Source organism: Cheilinus undulatus, linkage group 2, assembly GCF_018320785.1.
Source record: "Cheilinus undulatus linkage group 2, ASM1832078v1, whole genome shotgun sequence".
Taxonomy (NCBI): Eukaryota; Metazoa; Chordata; class Actinopteri; order Labriformes; family Labridae; genus Cheilinus; species Cheilinus undulatus.
The window spans coordinates 28606904-28621511 of NC_054866.1; the positions used below are offsets into that span (position 1 = coordinate 28606904).

The following is a 14608-nucleotide window of genomic DNA, read 5'->3' on the forward strand; positions in this document are numbered from 1 at the left end:
CATTATCAGACTTCTTAGTCTATAGAGATCTGTCTGGTCTGTCCATCTGTCACCAGAGTTCAATGACAAAGCTGCTCCTAAAGCCCAGAGTGATGCGAGTCTGAGACATCTGACACTTGCAGCATTAGAGCAGGAGGACCAGCAGTTGAATAAGATGGTGATGAGAAGCCTGAGAAGAAAAGACATGAGAAACACAATTCTACTTCTCTTATGCTTTCATAATAATCACAAACAAGTTTGAAAGGGTTTTTGTCTGGTATATTAGACCACAATTTTAATATAAGAAAAGAAGGTTAAAATGCTGCATTGCTTATAATACATGTTGTCAACACTGAAGCTCAAGAAATGCTTCAAAACAGCACTAAACTGATCTTTGTTTAAAATATATTCTGCATTTTCATCACAGCTTGTTTGCATGTCATGGTGGCTAAGTAGGCCCATTCACTCAGCATGAGCCCATAAACCAAAATGTGTGCTAATCCCCTTACTGTGATAAAAGCATTTCTGTGTGAGACAGTGCCCTTATATCTGCATGCTTATGGGCTTGTATGTCTTTGTTTCTAATCTGTATAAATCTCTGACTATCACAAACAGGACTACGTGTCTAAATTCTTTCCCAGCTCCTCTTCCATCAGCTTTCTGGCCTTGTCCCTGGTTGGGTCATCTTAAAACCAGTCTGTATGAACACTGTTCATGTCTTTGAAGGCTGGAGCACAATCATTTCTATGCCTGAACCTTTCTCAGCTGGCTAATATTAACCATGAGATTTTGATTGCTTTATTTGTGGACGCAGATTCACTTTTCATGAAAAATCCAGCAAAGAATTCAAGTAGTGTCCATTTTTTTGGCTTGTAGAACCTACCAAATAAATTGCCAATATGTAAATTTAACTAGAAAGAATAGAAATATACAATGATAGTCAATGCTTTCAATTCATTTTAACATTTTATACTTGAGCCCAGTGCTTCCATAGTGTGAGCTGCAACCTCCTGATGGGCCCCAGAGGTACTGCACAATAGGCTGCAAAAGGAAAAGATTTAACTTAAAAGTAACCTTTTTATTGTTTATTTTGTCTGATGAACAGAACCAGTGTCATAGTTTAACTAGTGCTGAATTAATTGGTGACACATTAAACATTCTGCTAGCTCTCCAGTTCTAAGAACTTATCAGTACCTTTGGTGGCATAACACCACTAGGAAAGTGTTTTCAGAGTCACAACCTATGTTTGAACAAATTAATTTTAGAAAAGAAAACAGGTGGCTTTTTTGAGAAGCCTGATCAAAACAAAATGAATAGTGGTGTCTCTTTAATTGAACTTTGTGACTCCATGAACATTTCCATTTATGTCTTTGTCTTTGAAAGCCTTCACATTAAAATTCTCTATATGAAAAATATGAAGGTAAAAATTATGAGTCACATGTTACACTTGTATGAGGGTTTTGGTTGTAGAGGATATCCATCCATCCGTTTTATACCGCTTATCCCGTGCAGGGTCACTGAAACCTATTCTAGCTGTCATTGGGCGAGAGGCAGGGTACACTGGACTAAATTTTTTTAAAGGTTAAGGACATTCAGAGAGTTGCTTTTCTTGTTTCTTGTTGTTATTAATACTAACAATATCAGTTATTTGTGAGAATAATCATCACACACATTGTTATTGTTTATCTCCCTATCCTTAGGTCAAGTACTCCTCAACACCTAAAGACAAGGCTCAGCTACATACAGTGTTTGAGGCTGGTAAGTACAAACTAGTAAAGGACAAATCTATAGATTCAGCAGAAACAGCAGCTCTCTGTGACTTTGCCGAAGGGCTTGTACCTGCACATGCACAAACACACATACCCCTGCAGCAAAGACACACACTCGCAATTCATCAGACAGACAGACTCACATCCTCTTCTTAGCATCTGCATGCAGAGCTTTGGTGCAGCTCAGCAGATTGTGGCGGAGCTGCTTCAGTATGCAGCACGTTTGGGTGAGACAAGGGGGGGAGGAGGGGGACTTGGAAGTGGGTCAAGGCTTTCAGGAGACGTCCGCAGCGTCGAGCCAGGAGCTACTCAGCTGTCTTGGCTCTCTGACGCTCGATAACAGCTTTTTACTTCGCATGCATCCTGCAAACCCCTGCTGGGACAAAGTCATACCTAGGGAGGACACAGACAGGTGCATGCATACGTACACACATGGAGGAAGGAGAGAGCTTCAAAGTAAGACCTCTCAAAGCAGAGCTGGGAGTGGCAGCAGAGAATTAAAGATATGGGTGAATACATTTGTGACTCCCTGATGGAAAAGCCAAATTTTTGCCTTCAGGACAAAAAATGTATCTCAGAGGTGGAGGAGAGAGGCAACATCTCTCGGCTTCAACACCATTCTTCAATGAATATATAGTACAGAATGAATAATTCTGTACGAATAGAGAAACATACCATCAATAATAACAAAAATACTTTGCTTCTTTCAGTTATGTGTGCTAATGTGCGTGTCTGTGCTCACATTTGGGGGTTTTGTTACTGTGTTTGTGTGCATGGGACTTGTAAGAGGATTACCAGTGTGAGAGACTCAGGGAGAGTCTTTGCCTGCTCTGCAATGATGCTTTAAAATCGAGTTAAGTGAAGCTCAGCAGCCTCCATCCCCTTACTGTGATTCACAAATGAAAGACTAAGAGCAAACTAATTATTGCATGACCTCTAACAAACAACCAATAACAATATTCAAGGTTATAACAATAAACAAGAAAATGAAGAAATCTGTCAGAGTAGTAAAAAAGAATGATTAAGTAATGTGGATGATCAGACAGAAAAGGCTTCCATGCACAAGTGAGAGGCAGAAATGCAGATTTGAGGCACCATGAAACCCAGCTGGATCCCCCCCGGGGGTCAGGAAACATCCAATAACAGACGATATGAGAATGTGGGGTAGAGTGGTGTAAGTAAATCTGCAACTGTCTGCCCCCCCCTAAATCCCTGATGGAAAAACGTTAAAAGTGTCTGGGCGAGTAATAAATTCCTTAACGGGTCAAAAGGAGGCCGCCTTTTCCCCGGCCTCTCACCTTCACTGTCTGACTTTCCTTACATTTGAGTCCAGCAGAGAGCTGTCACAGTGATTTACTCACTGTCTGCAACCAGCAGAGGCTACTTTTAATACTCAAGGAGAAAATGTGTCATCTTTGGGTCACTGGATCCAAATCTGAGCGGCAGGATTTCTTCAAAAGTCTCACGAAATTGTAAAGAACATTTATGAGATCATGTACAAAGTCACTGAGAAGACATTAAGACTTTACAGACATGCTACTGGCTCTGTGAGGCTGACATATTCAGTGCTAATAGGTGCTACTGTTTTTTAGTTTTAAAAGATTATTATTACTTTATAAATGTTTTAGCCATTTTTGTTTGCACTTCTTTAACTGAGTACTAAAAATGCCAACTCTAACCAAAAACAAGTGCACAAATTAAAAATTTGACTCAGTGATACAAATAAATGCCATAGGATAAAAATTTACTGGAACTTGAGTTCATTTTTTGGGGCAAATTATCCAATAGTTTCAAAAATATTTAATTTTAAAGAAAACTGACAAGCCAACCAACATCATAGTCCACAGATATGCCGCTAGCATGACTAAAACAAAAAAAGAATTAAAAGAAGAAAAATATCAAAACACATATAAAAATGGCTCTAATTTAAGGCGCCAATTTAAAGAAAAGCTGCAGAAAGTCTCAAATTTAGAAAAGCAGATATTTGAATTATTCATAGTAAATTAAACAGCAAAAGCTGAGGTAAGTTTTAAGATTACATTTAAAAATTGTTGCAATCCTATTAATACTTGCAAATATTAAAAAGAGTGTACTCTATTTCCCTGCTTTTTTGTTTCCTCCCATGTGAAAATTTGTCTGTAGGTTATCTGTATGTTTTGTTTTCTATCTGTGAGGGATTTTCATGAAACTGGGTAATTTGTCCATAACTTTTCAATATTGTGTAGTTGTCAGTGTCATGTTCTGTTATACAAAACTTTTTATTGCAACATAAACATATCTATTTTAATGTGTTTCTATGTGCATACATACATAAATTATATGTTTTAAATCATGACAGACTAAATCTCCATGCTGTTCTGGAGTTAGGCTGATATTATTCATACACATTATTTCCAGTGAAATCTTCTCATTAGACAGTTTGATCATATAATGTGTTTTTGAATGACCGTGCCTCCTGTTTATCACTGTGACAGGCTGACCCGGTCGATACCTATCATGACTAATCTGTCCCCTGTTGATACAACAGAGCAGCAGCTGAATGAGGAAAACATCAGGTCTGGTCTGAATGAATGGAAGCAGATTCCTCATGGGACTGATGAAGATGAAGATAATGAAAATATAAATATATTTCACTAGAAATGATGACTCACACAGAACAAAGCGACATAAAACCAGTTCTCATCTACAGTAAAAATATAAAATATGTTACTTTACTATTGAGTATTTGGATTAAAATTGGGCAAGAACAATTAGTTAACCAACAAAAAGATCACTGTTGATGTTTTTGATATTTGATTCTTAGTTTCTATTAAGTTTAGCTTCTTTTGCCTTTAATTTAAGTAACTGTAGAATCTTTGGGTTTTGCACTATCAGTAAGACAAAACAAGACAGGCTCCAGAGCCCTAGATTTAAAAGTGGCCCTTTTTTCAGCTAATACTTTCAAAATAAAATCAATTTTCCTAATTAAACAACAAGCTTTTAGGGTGGTTAACCAAGACAATCCTCACAAAGTGCTTGCAATAAGACAAAACACATTACTAAAAAACAGGTAGTCTACAAATACAAATATCTTGGAACAATTATCAACTCTAAACTGACCTTTGAGAGAAACTGTGAGGCAGTCTTTTTTGTCTGAGGAAACTTGCTCGTTTTCATATTGACAAAAGTTTAATGATGATTTTATTCTATCGAGCTTTAATTGAATCTGTCCTGTCCTTTTCCCTAGTTTCATGGTTTGGTAACTTGTCTTTTAAAAACAAAAATGCTCTTAACCAAATTGTAGAGTGGGCAAGTGGTGAGCAACAACTCAACCCATCAGACCTTTATTCCTCACAGCTGCAGCATAAAGCCAGCTCTGTTCTCCATGACTGTTCTCACCCATTAAATTCAGAGTTCCAACTTCTTCGCTCTGGTTGCTGCTTTTCTCCTAAAGACAGAACAAAATGCTACAGGAACACTTTTGTACCTGCAGCTTTTGCACTTCTAAACAAAACGAACACAAGATGATGCACTTTAACTGGAATGGAATATGTATTATTATTGTATTATTTTAGGGAGCCTTCAAAAGCACTTTAGCACTCCTAGAGTATTATTTTAGAATGGATGTCATCTAGAGCACTTTATCATGACATGGTTTTAATCTTCAATGTTTGTTTTGGCATTTTAATGTCAGCTTTTCATGAGTTTTGTGGATTGTGTCTTGAATTGTGAATCATTGTTTTTTTGTCTCTTGGATGCTGAACTCCTGTCTGCACAACAAATTTACCATTTTGGGTACTAATAAAGAACCTTGAACCTTATTCTCAAGTGCAATGAGTAAAACTAGCTGTGGTTCAGACCTAAAACTTTATACCTTAGGACCCAATTTAAGTTTTAGGTAATGAAGATAAGTAGACAAAAAGGCTCTCAGCATGGGTAAGTCTGTTGGTTCTGATACAATCTTGAGGTGAAGCATTATATACAGGAATTTTTCATATCTGCTGACGCAATAACTAACTTTGTTAAGCTGTTATCTACCAAAACTACACTGAGCTACCAAGGGATGCACTAATGCATTGGTACAACATTGGAATTGGCCAGAATGGGCCATTCTGACAAACAACAGCCACTGGTAAATACTGTGGGCATGAATGAACTAATGTCAGAAGCAGATATTTATTTTATATGATATCAATTTGATGCATTAAGCACTCCAAACTCGTGCTTTAGAGAGCAGATGTTTTATTGGACAGAAGATGAGGGTAAGAAGAAAGAAGGAACAACTCTGATCTATTTCCATGGTCGAACGTGAGAGAAAACTATGGCAGTGTGGGGGTTTTACATTTAAAGTAAAGATAAAAACAAATCAGCATTGGCATCCGCCATGGGCTTAAGTGTTACTTTAAACATCTGACTTGTTTCAATCAGCGCATCTCTAATGCCAGTAATATTGTGCACCCTAGCCTTAGTCTGTTGCCCCAGGTTGTAAGTAAATGTAAATGGATCCTGAACTTTTCTTGTAATTATGGGTAAAGATTGAATAAAAGAAATACAATGAGTGATTAGACAAAAAAAATGTTTATTAGTCCACAACAGCTTATATCCAATCAAAACTAAAAAGGGTTGGGGCCTCACTAAAACACACACAGAGGGAAATGGCAGATTTGAGAGACAGTAAATAATTAATGTGTGTTAAATGAGTCCATTCATTTGGCTGCTAAGCTGACACACAGGGTGTTGTGGTTTCATGTCTTAAATATGAATCAGGCCTGCAGCTGCCCAGCTGAAATAGAAGATGATGTCCTTATTATTTACATAGATCTTCAGTATAAAACATGCATGATCCATTATGTTTAAATATTCTGGGATTCTATAAAAAAATAAAAAATATATATGACAAATGCCCATCTCAAACAACCTGGAGCACAAGATGATGTATCTATCCAACAAAAGTCTAATATTTCTGATGTATTATTTATAACAAAGAAGCAAATTCACAACCAATAAGAAACAAAATAATTTTCACTATATCTTTCTCAAAACTGACTAAAACTACTAAAAACTATTAGAACTGAAGAAAATAATCAGTTTACAATTGACCAAATACTAGAGCCCTATTATGAATGAGGGACAAGGAAAAAATATCAATATAGCATTACATTTTCACCCTGACTCGTGTGACACACGCCAAGTATTGATTTTTGACTTTAAAAAAATGGGGCCTCTTATTTGACTCAGTGTGTCACTACTTTAAGACCCCTCACAGTGGGTGTATGACATTGATATGGGTCACAAAAAAACAGAAGATAACTGTCCAATGAAGAAGATGACAACAGGATAAAAGATGAAGAAGAAGATGCCAAGATAATGTCCGACGGAGAGAAAATAAGTTAACATGATTAGAGGTGAAAGTGACACAAAACTGCAGTGAATAATTAAGGTACAATATACATTAACTTTCAGGGCTTTTACAGTTAATCGGACATGGTGTTGTACCATAAAACAATTGTTTCTCTATGTATAAATATTACAGAATCACTGTATCGTATAATGCTAGTTACCCTGGCATCCCCACTACATACCAGCCTGCTTCAAGTCAAGTGGCACCTCTTTTCTTTCACTTTAAGACTGAACCTTGAAGGCATCCTGATAGAATAAAACCAACAAGAGTCTCATCTAACTCCCACTTCATCATTGCTGACCACCCAGCTCTGAGCAGCATTTTACATTGTGTGTGGGTGAGTGTGGGTGTGTGTGTTCGCACATGTAGCCACAGGTCATTAAATGACGTACAGGTTGACACTGCTACAGGAAGCAGGAGGAGGCAAAAGGGAAGCAGCGGTTGTGTTCTGGTGGAGGTGTGAGCAGGTTCATGACCAACTGTCTGCAAGATTTACGAGGAGGCCCACCTCTGAAACACACACTCACAGGGATATGTCTCCTCATTAATTATTAAATCTGCCATCATCTGCGTCAGCCTCAGATGGACATCCATCTCCTTTCTAACTGCACAGACAGCAGAAAACGCTTATGAGTACTTCTGATCAATAAGCCGATACTCCACTCTGCTCTGCCTTCAAATAAAATCAGGGGAAAAGACAATAAACGTCAAGAGCCTTGAGCCTGAAACAAATGTGTCTGCTGCAGAACAAAAAGAGCTTAGCTTTTTTTAAATGCAACTGCAGGCTTAGCTGAAATCCTCAAAGACAGAGAGGAAATACAACCTCTGGGAAAGAGAGCAAGGGGTTGTGGGTAGGAGGGGTGCATACACAAACACTCACATAGGGGTGAAAGTCATGCCAAGGAGAAGGCAGACATGTCTGGGGAGACCCCTCGCTTCCCCCCTCAGAGAGGACACAAATAGATGGAGATTCCTGGTTTAACGCCAGGAATTCTGCTGCTGCTGCTATTCTCCATAAAAATCAAAGGAATTCCTACACTGAATAAAAAACAATTAAACCGGTGTGTGTTTGATCCACACACACATTCACACACATACATTCAAGGACACATCAGTCCCATTCCCACGAGCCCCTTATTTGTCCCCCCTCTTTAACCAACCCTCCCTCCTCCTTCTCCATGGCAACACAGAATGCCACAGTGATGATGTCACCCCCACACATAGAAACAAGGGCATTACCTCATCACCCCCTGCTAACCCCCCCGATCTCCATTTCTATTGGCTGGTTTCCACACCAGCTCATCAGCATTTAACATTAACCCTTTGAATAGATGTTTTTGATACATTTTAATACCACACAGGGCTTTGCATGTTAAACAGTAGCTGGAACAGCGCCCTCTGGCTGCTGCACTAATGTTTCAGACTGTGGGACGCCCTCTCTTTATCTGTGGCCTGGTGGTCTTTTTAGCCAGTAAACAGGAGCCCAGTCAGACTGTGAGTAAATGATGTGCAGCAGCACTTTCCTTTGTGATGGTTAAGCTGCCCTGAATGAGTGACTGTCAGCACGGTTGGTCTGGAACCTTCTCTCTTGTTCTGCTGCAGGGAAGTAATAAAAAAGGTTTCAGTGAGCTCAGAGAGCATGATGAGTGTTCAGCAGGATTTAAGAGCAGACAAAAAAACCTCAATTTATCAGGGGAAGCTCTGCAACATAGATAAAGGTGTAGTCTGTCTACACTTAAAAAGACTAAATTACTATTAATCAAAGTATTGATAAAACTTATACAGAACCAAGACAAAAATTCTTTACTGCAAGATTTTTGTAAAAAAGAAAAAAAAAAAAGCATAAATAGATATAATTATACGGGTAATATTAAATTACAGGAAATCACTAATAACAAACTAAAGCAGTAAAGAGCTGACCAAATCATACATCAACATCAACTAAGGCAGGACACTTTACAAGATAACTTACCAAAATTTGGCTCATTCCCTCAGTCTGACCAAAGTCAGCAAACACCCAATCATCTGATTGTTCTAGAGATTATCCAACCAGATTTTCCTGTGGTGTGAGTTGTATTAAGAGTGATTTTACCCTCCCAAATTTGCTCTGAAGGTGATCAGGGCCGCCTGATTTCAAACTATAACAGAGGACAGCTGAGTCTGTGGATTGTTGCTGCCTGAAGAACGGGGTTCCTGCAGCCTTTGAAAGATCTAACTAAAGCCTTTTCAAAACCTGAGCTGAGTAAAATTAATATCACTTTTGCAAAAGAAAAAATGAAAGGAATGTTTGAGTTCATGGAACTCTGGACCCCAAAGAAAAAGGAACTTCTTATAGATTGAAAATGAAATAATGGAACATTAAAAAGGTTCACATGACTTGTGACTTGTCCAGTGAGCTGTCGGGAGTTTTGAAAGTGAAACAAGACATAAGGGAACAGTGGTGGACTTATTTTACATCACTGTGAATGCAGGAAGACATGACGTGCCTCAACCTAAGTATGTTGAAAGAGATAATAGCACACGTGAATATATAGCAACAAAAAAGTGCACCAATTTTGGACCTTAATTAATTGTGATTAACTTGATTAATCTTGACAGTCCTATTTTTTGAGAATCCAACATATTATTACCTGCATTCTAATAAATATTTATGAAACAAATTGTGGTGGGAATTCAGAAATACAAAATTTTTGAGTACATTGTCTAAATTTATGTTTATTTACTTGGATTTTGCTTTTAAATACTCTTCAACAGGTAGGTCTACTATATGGGGTAGGCTGGTTAGACACTAGACAATTTTCAAATCTTCAGATTTTGAAAATATTTTCATCATTTTTAGTGGGGATTTTAACTTTATAATTCTATTCTTAACATTATTTTCCTCCAAATGCAAACACTAGACAGTAAGTCCTGACCATGGGTAGGGCCTATGATTTCCACGTTAACGGGATCGCGGAAGGAATCGCGGAATTGGCCAGTAAAAACGGAATCTACTCTTTAACATGGAAATCGCAGAAATTGAATGAATTTGACTGACATGCTGTGATTTTTAGAAAGAGGGAGGTAAATCTGGGGAATATGCTCCAGGGATCACTAAAGGGTGACACAACTTGTGCCTCACTTCACAAACACTCACCGCCCCCTCCAAAACAATAACAGCATGTCAAAGCAGCTGCACGAAACATCGGCAAACATCACGTAACTCAACACGGAGCAGTACAGGGCAACATAATGTTGCACTTTCAAGAAAACACATCCGTGCTTTAAGTTATTTTACCTCACCACACCAGAGAGTCACGGAGAGAGAGAGAGAGAGAGGTGTGTCTGTGCATGAGGCACACAGCTAAAGTCACAACTTGAAGACCTACTCACCCCTCGAAGGCTTCAAACTCAAGTCAGACGGACTCGAGATTTTATAAAGTCCCGTTGTCTAAATGATGTTACATTCGAGTGTCAGTTAGCTTAATAATTCCTCCCGTAGATACTGTAGTTCCCTTTGGTTGCTTAACAAGCCAATATGTGTCTGCATTAATGTAGTGGTCTGATATGAGGCAGACAGTCAGACAGCAATGTATAAAGGGAGATGATGAGAGAACTGTTACAGTCAGGAGCAGAACAATGCAGCATCACACTGCATGGACTGTTACAGACTGAAAGAATAAAGAAAGTTTAGATTAGAGGTTTACTTTTAACCATTTAACTTTAATATTACTTTCTCATCAAGTTACTATCACTCTGTGTTTGAGAGAACAGAAGGATTTCTTCATTTACCTTATAAACATCAGTTAGGATGTGATTATACACGTGGATGTGTCTTAAAATATCGAAAACATCTGACTGTTATGCTGGTTTTTATTATTTCATATCAGGGTTATCCAAACAATGGCTCCTGGGTCAACTGTGGCCCCTTTTTCAATAAATTTAAGGTTATTTCTATTTAATTAGTCAACATTTTATTTATTTACATAATCAGGACACTCTTTTTTATGGTAAAATTAGTGGAAAGGTTAAAAAACGGAATTCCAAAAAATTTAAATAGAAAAAAAAGGCAGAATTTTGAAAAAATAAAACGGATTTCATAGGGCCCTACATGAGACCATGAAATTGCATAAGTGAGCATCATGTAGACACTGAAAATACAAAAATGTTTGAAAGGACATGTCAAGCAGTACACTCGAGCAGCTGTCAGCTAAAACTCTCTCTTCAATCTACAGTAGTATCAACAACACTATCAACTGGACTCATCAGACAGCCTTCAGATGTAATGCTGTAATGCTTGTAGACAGAACGTCACAACTCTCAAAGTTCTTACTGTAGATTTTTTTTCATCATTCCTCACAACAATGCTTTAAGCAGAAATTTTTCATTCATTTTTGACACATTAGGATATACCTACCTAGGTATACCTACATTGAAATGTTTCATGTAAAGTTCTCCATTCAGTATCTTAGATTAAATATGTAATAATTTTAGAGAAAACTAGGCTTCAGACTACTTTTGTATGACAGTGTCAAAAAGCTGACACAGTTCATCCTGATAAAGGTTTAATATGAAAGTGACAGGACCCACAAAGCAACTGTGTTAATCCTCCCTTTAATCACATGCAGGCTTTCAGTCTGAAGTCTATCAGCTCCAAATGTAACACAATTCTATTTTCAAAGTGTGATTAAAGTGTTGTAGGGAGAGCCAGAGGTTGAAGCCCCAGAAAAAGCGATTAATCAAAACACATCGACAGAAGAAAAACTCCTCTCTCATCTGTGCAAATGTCATCAGCAGCAGGTTTGAACCCTGAGGCATGACGGTGAGGAGAAAGGAGTTTCTGCTGAAGATGAGGAGCAAAGTGTCACTTTAACCTGACAAGCTTCTACTGAAAGTCCAACAGCTTAAAACCCAGAATTTGAGGTCAATAAATGACAAAGGGAGGGTAAAAATACTCTTGAAGTTTTTTTGATAGAATGAAGGTGACCATTTTTCTCTCATTAAGTTGGCATTTTAAAGATTTAAATAACATACAATTTAATTTTATCCATATCAAGTATCATAAATATGTAATAATGATTATCTTATCTCACAGGGAAAAGACCAACTCAAAATCAGATACAGCTTTACTGGTCCAGTATGCTTTGACAGTTAGCTTTGCTTTTAATGTACAGACTTTAAACCTTAAATACAATAAATAAATACAACTGAAATATGTGCAAGTTCTTGCTTGGTATTTCTCTAGTATATACAAGTCTGTGTGCATTGATGGTATGGTTGTAAGATGTGCAAATGGCGCAAGAATGCTGACTAGACATGATCAAACGTATAAAATATAACAGGTGGTTGGCAGATTTACATGGGATAGGATAATTACCCATGCCGATGAAATCGGCAGGGTTATGTAAAGGGTTCCTTATCCTTGTTTCTTTGTTTGTATGTGTACAAGATAACTCAAGAACGGAAAGTCAGATCTTCACCAAACTTTCAGGGAATATTGGGATAGTGACAGGGAAGAATCAATTAGATTTTGGCGATGATCTGCGCACCCCTTCGGTTTTTCTTGGACTTCGAAATTTTGAACACCATAGTAATCAATGGGAGCATGAGTTCCTCGGTGGTGCTGCTTAGGCATGGGTCTGCCGACGGCCATTCTAGTTTAAGATAATTTACCTCAATTACTACAAATGTGCATGAGATGAGGCTATTGCAAATGTGCAATGTATTTTCTAAATATGATAATGTATAATATAACTCAATACAATATGTTATAGTAAGATATTATACAATAATAAATGAAATATCAAACAATAAGAGGTGAGATTTTTACAGAATGATACACAACAGAGAGACAAAACCATCAGATATGATATTATTCATCAAAAACTAAGAGAGGAGTTGATACAATAAGATATAAATATAAGAGGTGATATGATACTTCAGCTAATAAGAGACAAGATGATGCAGTATGATAGAAAACAAGGAGAGATGTGAAGCTGCACTCAGATAAACCGTGATAAGTTATGATACGATATGGCAGGAAAGGACAGAAGAATACGTATCAAACAATGAGACAAGATGATATAATACTTAGATATAAGAAGACGTAAAGATATGATATAGTAGGAGCTTCCATTTGAGAGCTTCACATTAAACATGTTTCTATGCAAAGTTTTCAATGAAGTTTTTCTGACAATTCAAACAGTTAGCCAGAGTTAAAACCAGAATAACCGGGTTATTTCAAATGTAGTTTATCATCTATTAACAGTTTTACAGGATGGCCAACAACTCCATCTTCATGGTCTTAAACAGATTAAAAACGTCACTGTATTTAACCAGCACTAACATTATGCATAAATAAGTAAGAAGTAAGTCAGTATCAGGGCTGAACAATTTGGGAAAATGATCTAATATTGAATTTTTCACAATATTGCAACTGCAATTTAATATGTTTTTTTTAAGTTCCTCATCTTTAATAATTTTCAGCAAAAATCATTCTACATTTTATCCAACGTAATGATATTAAACATAAACTGTTGTAGACCAGGCCTTTATATTAGAATTAAATTAGATAATGCTGGAATTAATAAGAATGACATATTTTCATGCATCTTTTTCCATCACACTGGCTGATTTATTTAACTTACAGCCTTCTAAGTAATAACCATGACAACATAAGCTCTGCCAAACTAGTGTGGTGTAAAGACATCAGTCTGAAAGTCAGTATTGCCTGTGGCTTTACGATTCTGTAAAATATCTAATTGTGATTACTTGGACACATATTGCAAATTCAGAATGGGTTTTTGTATTGAAAGAGGATGTCATTCTCAAATGTACTCAAAATTAAGAAAGGGATTTTTTTATAAATTGTTCTAAAAAAATTGACACTTGAATGCCTGCATGATGTGTCAAGTATGACATCTCTGCAGGAAAAATGTATTAAGCTGGTATTTTGAAACATTTCAGTTTAGAGAAATATTGCACCTTGTGTGATTTGAAAATTGCAGTAGGACACACTTTGATTTAATCCAAATTAATCACCCATTCTTAGTATGTATGGACTACCTTTTAATACACAGTAATCATGACTATGAGAATGTTCAAGTACAATATTATTTCAGGAGTAAAAGAAAGCAAACTAGACAACCAATGAGATGAACTTGTGACTTTCCCCCTTTGACAGCCTGGTTGTGCTGGATAACAGTTTTATCTACTCTACTAGCTTCCTGCAGACTCAGTAAAGAGTCAACATCCCTCAAGAAACACAAGTTCAAGTGATGTAAGAAAGTCGATGCCATGAAATAAGAACAGCCCAGCAGGGTTTGATTCATTGTTTGGGGGGAAAAACAGGGAAGTCACTTCAAATCATGAGATTCTGGTTCAGAAAGACAGAAGTGAGACAGACACAGGACTGATGTGTGGTTTGTTTTTGGAGGAAGTGAGACAAAAAAAACTTCAGTGAATCATCCTGAATGACAACATGTGTTTAATCTTAAATACA

General features: G+C 37.2%; 1 protein-coding gene across 2 annotated transcripts in view; it reads right to left on the reverse strand.

Annotated features, from left to right (window-relative positions):
• The window catches only part of limk1a (LIM domain kinase 1a), an 83930-nt gene that overhangs the window by 42533 nt on the left and 26789 nt on the right, over positions 1–14608 (reverse strand). The gene's annotated exons all lie outside the window — the stretch shown is intronic.